Below are 10290 nucleotides of genomic sequence, written 5' to 3' on the forward strand. Positions count from 1 at the left end.
TCCAATCCTCGTTGTCACGCCAACAAAGCGATCCGCGTCGACCACGTTTATGCGTAACCCCGAAGGGCGCTCCAGTTCCCTCGGCGACTCACCAACCAAATGACTAGCACGCCGGACTCTACAAAGAACAATCCTCCGAGAGAGCGCTGAAACGCCTGCAGCCAAGCACCGACTCAAGACAAGCGAAGAAGTGAACACGGGAACCGAAGACGACCTTCTAAACTTCGTCTATGTGGGGAGCCAACCTCGACCCCACACTTAAGGCTCAACTTGTAAAGTTTACGTCCATGAATAAAGATGTGTTAAGCTTGGTCGATATTGATGTGCCTCGGTATAGACCCTAGTGTCGCATGCCACGGTTAAACGTCAACCCCGGTGCCAAACCCGGTTAACAACGCCCTAGACGATTGTCACTACGCTTTCAAAAAGCAATCAACGGCGAGGTAGATAAGCTCAAACAAGTCGGTTTCATCCATCCGAAGGTCGACTACCCAGAGTGGATCGCCAACATAGTGGCGAATCCCAAAAAAAATGGCACGATCCGTTTGTCGTCGACTTCACCAACGTCAATCAAGAAACTCCAAAAGCGACTTCCCCTACCAAGAATCGACCCGGCTAGTCGACCCGGACTTGTGGGCACGAGCCGCTATCATTCATGGACGCGTATAGCGGGTACAATCAGATACCACTAGCTGAAGAAGATCAGGAGAAGACATCATTCATCACCGAACAAGGAACTTACTGTTACAACGTTCTCCCATTCGGACTAAAGAACGCGGGAGCCGACCTATCGGTGACTAGTAACTAACATGTTCCGGGACATGTTAGGTGATACCATGGAGGTCTACATTGACGATATGGTTGTCAAAAAGCAAAAAGCGACCGACCACCTCACCCACCTCGAGCAAGCGTTCTCCGACATCACGACGAACCGGAATGAAATCGAACCCGGAGAAGTGTCTTTTGGCGTCCTCGAAAAAATTTCGGATACGGTCTCCATGGCGAGGTATCGAAGCAAATCCAGACCAAATTCGGCGCGTTCATCGACATGCCCGACCACTCAAAACAAAGAAACAGATACAAAAGTTGTCGGGTATGGTCAGCCGTGACTCAACCGATTCATATCCGAGCATCGGACAAGTCGCCGACCATTCTTACAAATACTCAAGAAAGGCGAGCAATTCTCATGGAACGATCAATGCCACCAAGCATTCGCCACCCTCAAAGAGTACCTCCACAACACCTCCGGCCTCGCTAAACCAACCGACGGAGAAACTCGGGGGCTCTATCCGGCGGTATCCGATTTAAATTCATCGGTTCCCGTCTGTTCAGGGCGAACACAATTCGAAAGGCCGATCTACTTCACAAGCAAGACCAACTCCACTCCGGTAGAAAGAACTACTCTTATATAGAAAGAGCGGTCCTTGCTTTGTTATACTCGGCAAAGAAAATTCGACCGTATTTCCGGGCTCATCCAATCAAAGTCTTTGAAGCGATCTCCCTTTGAAGATGATTCTTCACAAAGACAACAAGACTACCGGGATGGCAATATGGGCGTAAGAGTCGGGCGAACACCATATGGACTTCGTCCCCGCGCATATCCGGGAAGGGTCGGTCGTTCGCGGACTTCCTAGCAGATTTCCCGGTTGATCGACCCTAATTGGGAGGTCGAAAACAGGTCGCGCCCAAGAAAGGGAGCACGCAAAGCGATCCGGTCCCTCTACGCCGATGGTTCCAAAGAACCCCGAAGGCGCGATGGTATGGGAATCGCCTTAGTCTCCCCGAGGGAGCTATGGTAGAAAGGCGTTCGGATAGACTTCGCAAACGTCAAACAACGAAGCAGAGTAATGGCACTAATAATGGGAATCTTGTAGCGGCGATCCAAATTCGGGAGTAAAGGAGATCCAAATCTTTAGTGACTCGCGAATCGTCGCTCGCTTCAGTTGCAAAAGAGTACACTACCAAATGAAGGTAACCTCTCTAAATACCTTCGGTTGTTAACAATTTGCTTCCGTCATTTAGCGAGGCGTCGATACACCATTTTTTGCGTGGACGAGAACCGCCACGCCAGATAGCTTGGCATATCTAGCTACCCGCACGAATCGTGTCCCTCGACAACCGATTATCGGCGTAGTCGACCGACACCTTACTACCAAGCGACCAAGTCTTGACAATTAGCGACTGGTCCCACTCTCAAGATCGACGAGTCACTCATGGATGCACCCTATTATACAAGATATTCATCGACCGCACTCCCGCAGGAGCGCACGAGGCCAAGAAGGTTCCACACCAAGCACGTAGCTATTGTTTGGTGAACGACAAATTATTCCGCGAAATCCAGCGAGCGGACCTCATCCGAGATGTATCGGCCCGAGCAAGGCCGGCTAATTTTGCTGAAATTCACGAAGGAGAATCGCGGCAACCATGCCGGAGGTCGGTCACTAGCCCACAAAGCGATCTCCCAAGGGTACTTCGCCCTCAGATGCGGTCGATGCTAAAGCGTATGTCCTCAAATGTATCAAATGCCAAACATTTGGTCACAACATCATGCAACCCAAATTCAATCCGATTAACATTCGCGAGTCCTTGGCGTTCCACATGTGGGGCATGGACATTATGGGACCATTCATCCCTCGGAAGAGCACCGGCTTCCGCTTTGTCCTAAATGCTGCATGCGACTACTTCACTAAGTGGGTTGAAGCAATTCCGTTAGCACACGCCAAAGAATCACATGTCGAAATTTCATTTGGACTCATCTCATCACCCGGTTTGGCCTACCACATACACCGGTGATGGATAATGGCTCCCAGTTCAAAGGGCAAAAACAGATCAAAGAGTTTACGGCCAAATGGAAGATCGTTCATGCATTCTCTACACCACGCGATGCGCAAAAGCAATGGACAAGCAGAGGCCCGACCAATAAGGCCATTCGGAGAATTTGAAAAGAAAATTGAAAAGAACAAAAGCCGGTGGCCCAATCACCGGAGAACATACTGCGGGCTCATCGCGACTACTGGCTTCAAGCAAACGGGCGAAGTCACCATTCTCCTATGCTATGGCATACGTAAGCCGTCATACCCACCGACAATCCGACAACCCGATCTGAACTTGTCGAAACAGGCCTTAATGACTCGGTTCTAGCTCGAGATCGACCTCCTCGAGGAACGGCGCGACCTAGCGGCCGTCCGGTAGCGACCTACCAACAACAGTCCTCAAGAGATCTTACAACAAACGAGTACATCCACGATCTTTTCAACCAGCGATCTCGTGTTGAAGAAAACTCAAGATGATGCTAAGCTAGCACCAACATGGGAAGGCCCTTACATCGTGGAACGGTCGCTAAGCAACGGCGTATTGGATTAAAACCCCAGAAGGAAAGATCTTTGCCGACCATGGAACACATACTTGTTAAAGCAATTTTTCCAATAGTTGTATTACGCATTGTAATTCCCGTTCCCGAACACAACAAAGTTCAAATGAAAGAAAGTCAAGATGGTATCATAAATGGCGGACCTACTCACATCTCCAAACCACGCCTCCCGCAGGCAACTCGGGGGCTAAACACGCCATCATACGCCAGGCGCCTCGGGGAGCTTACGGGCTCAACGCCTCTCCGAAGTCTCGCTAAGTTGAGGACCTATACTTCTAGGATCAACTAAAGCGAGAACGCTCCGGGCGTAACGCCCTCGAGGGCTAAACAGCTCGCCATACGGGGCGCCTCGAGCTTACAGGCTCAACGCCCGAAGTCTCGCTAAGTTGAGGACCTATACTTCTAGGATCAACTAAAGCGGAAACGCCTCGAGCGCCCTCGGGGGGGCTAAACACGCTAGCCATACGCGCAGGGCGCCTCGAGAGCTTACAGGCTCAACGCCTCCGAAGTCTCGCTAAGTTGGGGGCATACACTTTTCGACTCAACTAAGCGAACGCTCAGAGCGAGAGCGCCCTCGGGGGCTAAACACGCCATCATACGCCAAAGACGCCGGGAGCTTACGGGGCTCAACGCCTCTCGAAGTCTCGCTAAGTTGAGGACCTATACTTCTAGGATCAACTAAGCGAACGCGCCTCAGGAGCGTAACGCCCTCGGGGGCTAAACACGCATATCTGCGCGGGGACGCTCTCGGGGAGCTTACGGGCTCAACGCTTCTCCGAAGTCTCGCTAAGTTGAGGACCTATACTTCTAGGATCAACTAAGCGAGAACGCTCAGGGAGCGAGCATAAAACACGCCTCATCTGCGGGGCGCTCTCGGAGCTTACAGGGCTCAACGCCTCCGAAGTCTCGCTAAGTTGGGGGCATACACTTTTCGACTCAACTAAGCGAAACGCCAGAGGGCGAAACCCTCGGGGGCTAAACACGCTCATACGCCGGGGACGGGGCGGCTCGGGGGCTTACAGGGCTCAACGCCTCTCCGAAGTCTCGCTAAGTTGGGGGCATACACTTTTCGACTCAACTAAGCGAAACGCTCAGAGGGAACTTACACGCCATACGCGCAAGGCGCTCTCGGGGAGCTTACGGACTCAACGCCTCCGAAGTCTCGCTAAGTTGGGGGCATACACTTTTCGAATCAACTAAGTGAGAACGCATGCGCCAGGAGCCTCTTTCATCCTCACTAGACAAGGACCGATACTCTAAGGTTAATCAAAGAAAAGAACGCCTCCCGGTGAGCACCGAGTAGCCCACGAACTTGGGGGCAAAGCCCCGTTTAGATCCCCTAAAGATCAAACGGATCAAAAGCGCTTACATGGCGTGTTCCCATACATTATCATAGCAGCATAACGTGTAGCAAGAATACATTTCAGAAGCAAAAGGCGTACACAGAATCAAAGCCATGAACAAGTCAGACCAAAACATATACAGCATTAGTCAAGTGTTAACCAAAACAAGCACACATATCGGACCTAGTGAAATCATCTCCAGAGCACCGACCTGCTGGGTCTACCCAGAAAATCCAGGTCGGTTACCGAGTTACAAAATACCAAATGGAACGAATCGCCACTTCGTGGAAACCCGGTTCTCAAGTCAATAGAAGCGGTGGGTCGGGTAAACCCGAAAAACGCGCAGCTCTAATGTTTAACCCTCATAGGGGCAAAGAAAATGCGCCGGTCGGATCAAACAAAACAAAAACATATCCTCACCAATAGACGAGAATCGGCATCACGGGGCGACCACATGTTTATCCTCGAAGAAGCGGTTGGTTGAGGGAACATGTCCGGCTCGCTTCGCAGAGCAACACGCATACCGACCTCTTGAGCACCACCCGCTTCTTCAAATCGACAATATTTCTCGTCCGAAGGCGTGCTCACTCACTGCGATGGTATCGCGCGTTACGAGCCTTTACGAGCAACCTCCGGCATTGCTTCACGTACTTTCGGTCACCTCAAGTGATCTCCATTTGCAGATCAACAACAGACGCAGCAAGTTTTTCATTTTCATCAGCAATAGCACGACATTTGGCCGACATAGCTTCCAGCCTTTTATTGTCAGCTACCCGAACAGCTCGCAGACATCCCAGCTCGACTCGGACATCAACATCGATGGCGGGCGTTACCTGGCGTTCTTCAACTTATCATAACCGGCAAAAAACCGCAAAATACGAAAAGAGCAATAAAATCAATCGGGAAAGAACGACCGAGAAACTAGCAAACAAAAGCTCGCTCACCGACTCGCCATGTCCATGGTCCCCAAGAGCGTATCCGTATGTCGTCGTCCTCGACCTCGACTTTGTCCCCGGGCCTGATACCCTCGGAAGACTTCGTCGCTATAGGTGGAAAGTGGAAGCCGTCGACGCTTCACGGCCGCGCTTCTTCCCCGACCTCCCGGCGTAGAAGAACTTCGCTCCCCACGTCCCCACGCGTGAGGCGAGAACTCCCACTAGCGGCGTGGCCCCCTGCGCCCGTCGTCCATCCGTTCGGCGACCGAGGGAGGCGTCCTCTCGGTGGGGCGACGATCACCACACCTCCGGTGGCTTCGCCCGACCTCCGGGGCCGTTTTTAGCTTTCTTGGACCCGTTGCTCTTGCCTTCCTCTTTGCCCGCGGTCGCCGTGCACATGTGGATGAAATTCCATCTCCTCCATCGCCAGAGGAGAGCTCTCTCGCCATCTTGCCTTCTCCCACCAAAAGCGTAACAACGAGCCATATGAACGGCTAAAGCACAAAGAGCAAAAACAGAGGCAATGAGGAAGAGATAACACCTTTACAATGATCAAAAGAGACGAGAACCACCATACGAAAGATGACCACCAAAAGCAAACACGTTCAATGAAGGAAGAAACGAGCAACGGAAAGTCAAATGCCATCGCTCTCCCCGAGCGGTTTCTATTTATGCAAAGAAACGTCTCTTCCCGAAATTCATTAAGGCATCGAGGCGCCAAACGCCAATCCAATGGCAACCATCATTTCATATTTATTAAAGTGTTCATCTCCGCTGCGTGCCAAGCGATCAAAATGGAAGTGACCATTGCTCACGCGGGGCGCTCGGTCGTACCAATCTTGAAGTAACCGGAGGACGCTAACACCGACCCTCCGCAAACCGCAGTTCAAGATTGATACAAGTCGACCAACCCGAGGGCATACAAATCAAAGCGGACATACGATGCGCCAAAGGAAGAAAAACAACGGATAACAACATGGCATTAATATAAAAGCGGTTAAGCCGAAGACCCGAAGATCCGGCCTCGGTCGCCCGGATAAGCCGAGCGATTGGGTCTACCCGGAAAATCCAGCCCGGCTAAAACATCGATTATCATAAAACACGGACAAAGAAAAAGCAGAGCTGCCCGGGTAACCCCCGGAAAACGGCTCTATTGTTTTAGGCGGAGGCGCTTTACAAACGCAAAACCGGACATTCAACTTTCAAAACGGCATCTTCAAAGCCTTCAACCGTGAGGGGCGTCGCCCAAAGACTTGGGAACGGCTTCGGATCACCCGGGAGGCGCCAATCTTTGCCGGTTAGCGTCCCACCGCATCATAACGACGGGAGGTTGATCCGCAACCATCTCACCAAATAGAGCAAGAGCGACCCTGAGAACCCGGCCACGACCGACCTCGGCGAAGTCGACTGTCGATCTATTGCGCGGTCGCCTTGGCCGCTCACCGGCGGTCGCCATACCTCGCCTCCGGTTCCTCTATTTCAAGACGGATGGCAAGATAGGCGCTTAGCCTCCATTCACGGTAGCTTTACAACGTCGTGGCGTATTAGCGGCAAATTTCCTTCTTCGGATCATCGACCTCATGCCTCGGCCCGGCCGCCTCGTTCACGGCCGGCGTCCTCTCCGAGACGGTGTAACTAGTTGCGCCTTCCGTTTTCGAGCTCCACCTTCTCCGATTGAGATATCGCCTCGAGATCGGAGACCCTCAAGCCTCAGGCCTCGACCTCCGACTTCTCCATCTCAAAAAACAAGGCGGTTGTCTTCGGTTTACGATACCCGGCAACCATCTGCGGCGGCTTCGCTTTATATTACCGCAAACAAACGATAAGCAACGATGTACAATAAGGGATAACACAATCCGGTAATAACACTTCCACTTACCAGGCAAATCGCCTTATCCACCGCTCTCACATTCGACTCTAGTTCCTTGGAGTCAAGGTCTTTCTGTCACCATCAAATGTCATCCCTTCTTCTAGCAAACAGCGGCTATGGGTGCGGACTTGTAGCTGCAATCCGACCTCTTCCGCAGGCGCTTCTTCCCGGTTACTTCATCAACATACATCGGGTTGCGCTCCAAATTCGTCCTTGCCGATCCGGACGGCTCCTTACCAGGTTCCTCTCGAGCAACCTTCCCACTTCATCTTGCACGAGGCATCTCCAACCACCCGGGTCGAATGACCTGCAGGGCAACCTCCAGCGGCATCCTCAGCTAGAACGCTGAAGTCAGGCATCGGCCTCGACCTCGGGTTGCGAGCTGCCCTCCCACCCATTCGCACCTCACCACCCTGTGCGATCTGGGCCACCCTCGCAGTCTTAGCAGGTCGGTACTCCGGAACATCGGAAGGAACGTCCTCAACGTCGAAGGGAGCATCCTCCCGACCCATGCCCGACCCAGACCCGGAGGCCCCAGCACCCCCGAGGGGTCGCTTCACCCCAGTACGGCCCCGGTTTCTATCCTCCCTGGTCACCAAATCACTTCCACGCTTCTCCATAACACGTACTTTGGACGCTCCCTTACCACGAGCCCTACTTTTCTGAGCTTCTCTTCTCTTCCGAACAACAGGTCCTCCACGCTCCTTAAAGAATTCGGCGACCTCTGGCAACTTGGCGATTTTCGTCGTCGAAGTCGGTAAGCGAATCTCGATCCTTTGCTTTCGGTTAAAATGCATTGCGGTCGGTATCGTACAAAAAAAACAAAACACCAAATGTTCGATCAGTACAAAATCAATCGATATCAGCGAAAAACCTAAGAAAGCGTACTGGTACCCACCAGTGAAATCACACGTTTTCCTGTCCACACTGAACCATTTCGCCGCGAGTAGTTACCGACTAGCGAGGACGGTCTTTTATCCCAAGACTTCGTTACTCACTCCATCCGAACAGGCGTGAGTAGCTCGGGTTTGCAAGCTAAAATTGTATGCCCTAGATCGCTTCAAAGTGAAGTGCTCAATAATATCGGCCGACGATCGGTATTCACGGCTGGCGTTCAGCGACAGTCGAACACCTTTAACAACCGCCGGTGTTACCCAATTTAACTACATGCAGCGCTTTGCCCCGCGCGGTTCAAAAATTGACAAACCAACCCGAAAATTATCGTCGTATAAGCCCTCGGCGCCCCTCCGACGATCACCCCGCAGTGGGGCGTACCTATCGCTAAAGACCGGGGCGCCTCGGTCGGGCTCGGTCGTGGATCTCCGGACCTTCTACGGTTATACCATATCTTTTCCTCGGATATGGAAACGCCCTCAAGGCGTGTTTATCCACAAAGCTAGCGGCTTGCTTCGTCCGACCTCTCACCGCCGTCCCGTGTGCCAACGTCGGCAACCACGAAGCGGTCGAGCATCGCCTTCTTCACTCACGACCTCGGCCTCATCCCTATCTTCCTCGCTGACTACCGGTGATTCATCCGTCTCCTCCTCCTCTTCCCAACCAAGGAAAACTTCACGCGACTTCGCGAACGAGTGTCATCGAATCCGACATTCTTCTCCTCCTAAACTTAACAAACCTAGCTACTTTGGTATCTAACGAGCACCCTAACTACTCTAGCACGAAGCTTAACACTAAACAAGGGAAACGGGTTCAAAATGGCGAAAACTAACCGAGGGTTGATCGCTAATGAAGTTCTCTACCAAAACGAAGTAGCCAAATGAAGCCTCGGTCAAGCAAGTAAGATTTTTGAACAACCGCCCCTCCAATTTCCAAGGCATTATGATTACACCGTAGCCCTAGCCCCCACGACTTCCAAGTAACTGTCTTGTCTTTTCACATCCCGAAAAAACGGGCCACGTTCCCTTTGTCGCTGAATCGCCAGATCACGTCACGTCTTTGCACAGCGTCCTACGATCACACTAACCAACTCACGCGGTTAACACTAGTCGTTTCTACAATCGATCGTGGGCCGATCCCCAACTATCACATAGTAATGCAGCGTGCCACCGTTCTCTCTCCGGTGTCGTTTTCACAACCTACTAAGAGGGGTCGTGTAGGGGAGTGATATTCTCTATACAACGACGCTTTTAGCATAGTGGAACTAAGGCACCGAATTGATATCGTCGCATCCACGAGCCAACAACGCCACAAGACGGATCGCATCATCACGCGAACTACATCGGGCGGTGACACATACTCCCTATCCATAAGCAATCATGACCGACGGATTAGTTTGCACTAATCCCGACCGATCCATCGATCACGCCGCAAGCTACTTGCTCAGGCTGTCACTCCTCATCATCACAGCAGACCTATGTAGATATTTCTCACATGCTCCCATGATCCACACCCCACGTTGGTGATATCCTCTACACGTGGAGGGTGAGGATACACTCCGAATCTCTATAAATACCACTCCTATGAACTACGCCAGACCTGATTCTACTCTCGAGCCCAAATTTGGAGCAAGATCGTGAGGCGGTTAAACTCCAAAAGCCGAACTCGGTCTCACCTATACATTCATACCAGTCCCCAGAGACTGTTTGTAAGGGAATATCATATCACACCTTTACATTGAACATTGTAAATTTGTAAGTGGAGGCAATCGTTAAACTGATGACGCGCTGACTTTCATTTTTACTTTTATTATATTGCCTTGGTAAATCTTGTAAATCATTGTCTGCGTAAGCATAATAATTTTACTTGTGTGATTTC

Source organism: Coptis chinensis, chromosome 9 (assembly GCF_015680905.1).
Source record: "Coptis chinensis isolate HL-2020 chromosome 9, ASM1568090v1, whole genome shotgun sequence".
NCBI lineage: Eukaryota > Viridiplantae > Streptophyta > Magnoliopsida > Ranunculales > Ranunculaceae > Coptis > Coptis chinensis.